This window comes from Corapipo altera, unplaced genomic scaffold (assembly GCF_003945725.1).
Source record: "Corapipo altera isolate COAL_440 unplaced genomic scaffold, ASM394572v1 61148, whole genome shotgun sequence".
NCBI classification, from domain to species: domain Eukaryota; kingdom Metazoa; phylum Chordata; class Aves; order Passeriformes; family Pipridae; genus Corapipo; species Corapipo altera.
Genome location: NW_020884978.1, coordinates 714,618 through 717,337, shown reverse-complemented (window position 1 = coordinate 717,337; position 2,720 = coordinate 714,618).

Below are 2,720 nucleotides of genomic sequence, written 5' to 3'. Positions count from 1 at the left end.
CTTTTTTTTTTTTTTTTTTTTTTTTTTTTTTTCCCGAAAACAGCGTCCGTTGCCAAGGCAGCGAGCCACAGTGGCTGCTTTCCGGGTTTCATCGAGGCCTCAGGCGCCAGCGATGCAGCGCCATCTAGCGACGCGGAGGCTCCTGGCAGCGTCGTTCCAGGTGACACATGCGCAGTAGCAGGCACAGTGAAGAGTGACACTGCCGACTGCGCAGCCGCAGTAGAGAGCGGTGCCGCTGGCAGCGCTCCAACTTTAGTCTCCGCCGCTACTGATATTCCTGCAGCCTCTACACGTCCTGTTGCTACATACACGGTGCTAAACAGAGGTGATCCCGCTGCTGTTAAGCTTCCTAGCATTCGCAACTTCGCAGCCGCAGGCACGGGGATCTCCCCTACAACGGACCGACCGGGGCAGGGACTTGCCGTAGTCCCGCCGTCTCCCGACAGAGTTGTTTGAGCATTTATGAGTTCCCGTCGCTCAGAACTTAAGTCTTGTAGTGACTCAACTGCCAGACGCCTAACCATAGAACACTTTCTAGCGTCTCCTGATCCCGCAGAGATCTTGTCCCAAAACAATTCCTTTATAGTGTCCCTTGTGGACACCTGAAAGGCGGTGTGAGCAGTGGGAAGTAGATTCCTCGCTCTCACCCAGTCCATTAACCCCTTAGGGGCTTTTTCATCAGAAACAGGCTCTCCTAGAGAGAATATACATCGGAGGAGCGTTTCCACGGCCTCATCCCCTTTGGATGCCGCGGGCCCCATGCTCTCTCCCTCGGTCGACTCACCGGGCCAGGGTAAGATTTCCTCGGTGCCGTGAGCACGGCCTTTACTACAGCGCCAGGGACAGCGCTGCCTTCACGACCGCTTCCCTCAGCTCCTTCATCCGCCTTACCTCCCTACAGAACTCGGCGAAGGAGGACTCCCTGTTAAAACGGGCACCAGATATCGGCGGAGAGGCTCGGACAGAATTGCACACGAATCAATATGATTGGCAAAAATGTCCTCTTAATTAGAGAGAAGGCAGCTTATATGCTGCTTGTGACACACAGACATGTGATTCTTCCCCAGGTTACATTGGATACATAAGGAAAACATACTGTGGTGTACAGTACTAATTGGATAACAGTAGGTGTCCATAAAACTTGTTTTCCTGACAGAACAACTCCTCCTTCACCTTGGCACAAGGCCTGCAGCCATTTTAGTGGCGCAGTATCTTTTTACTGTCTGCACCAAGCCATGCCAAGGTGAAGGTCTCAGAAATGCAATAGAAATTGTTCACACAATTTCTGTCCTCCGACAACAGCTGCTCCTAGGAATACTGATTTTACTGGAGAGTCCAGCCTGACTCAGAGTCCAGTCACAGACTTTCCACATTCCATGGATTTTGAACAGAATCTTCTTCAGAGATTCTCAGAACTTTAGGAGATGCCAAGGACTTATTCTTGCATGACAGTTAAAAAGGATTTTATTTTTTTCTAGTGAAAGCAATATACAAAGGCATGTCATCAGGCATGTTTCACCTGCCCTCTGGATGATATCCTTGAAATAGGGAAAAAGTAATCTATTTGTTCTCTAAGTAATTGTTCACTCCCTGTCAACTACAGCATGCTGGTGGTGAATGGTGCTGCATCTAGTTGGTGGCCGGTCACTAGTGGTGTCCCTCAGGGATCAGTGTTGGGTCCAGTTCTGTTTAATATCTTTATTGATGATCTGGATGAGGAAATTGAGTCTACCATTAGCAAATTTGTAGATGACACCAAGTTGGGGGGGGAGTGTCAATCTGCTGGAAGGCAGGAGGGGTCTGCAGAGGGACCTGGACAGGCTGTATAGATGGGCTGAATTCAACAGGATGGAGTTCAACAAGGCCAAGTGCCGGGTCCTGCACTTTAGCCACAACAACCCCCTGCAGCGCTACAGGCTGGGGACAGAGTGGCTGGAGAGCAACCAGGCAGAAAGGGACCTGGGGGTTCTGATAGACAGGAAACTGAACATGTGCCTAGGTGGCCAAGAAGGCCAATGGCATCCTGGCCTGTATCAGGAATAGTGTGGCCAGCAGGACCAGGGAAGTGATTCTTCCTCCATACTCAGTGCTGGTGAGGCCACACCTCAAGTACTGTGTCCAGTTCTGGGCCCCTCAGTTCAGGAATGATATTGAGGTGCTGGAGCGTGTCCAAAGAAGGGCAACAAGGCTGAGGAAGGGACTGGAATACAAGTCCTATGAGTAGAGGCTGAGGGAGGCTGGGGTTATTCAGCCTGGAGAAGAGGAGGCTCAGGGGAGACCTTATCACTCTCTACAACTACCTGACAGGAGGCTGTAGCCAAGTGGGTATTGGTATCTTCTCCCAGGCAGCTATCGGTAGGACAAGAGGGCACAGTCTTAAACTGCACCAGGGGAGGTTTAGGTTAGACATTAGAAGTTCTTTACAGAGAGAATGATTGGACATTGGAATGGGCTGCCCAGGGATGTGGTAGAGTCACCACCCCTGGAGGTGTTTAAAAAGAGACTGGATGTGGCACTTAGTGCCGTGGTCTAGTAAATGAGGTTGATGTTAGGTCAAAGGTTGGACTCAATGATCTCAGAGGTCCTTTCCAACCTAGTTTATTCTGTGATTCTATGGTCTTTTTAGAGCTGCATCTCCATATCTCCTGACCTAGTGGTAGCTTCTGAATAGATGCTAGATGATGCTGTGACATGTTGAACAGTGTACCTTTAATCCAGTT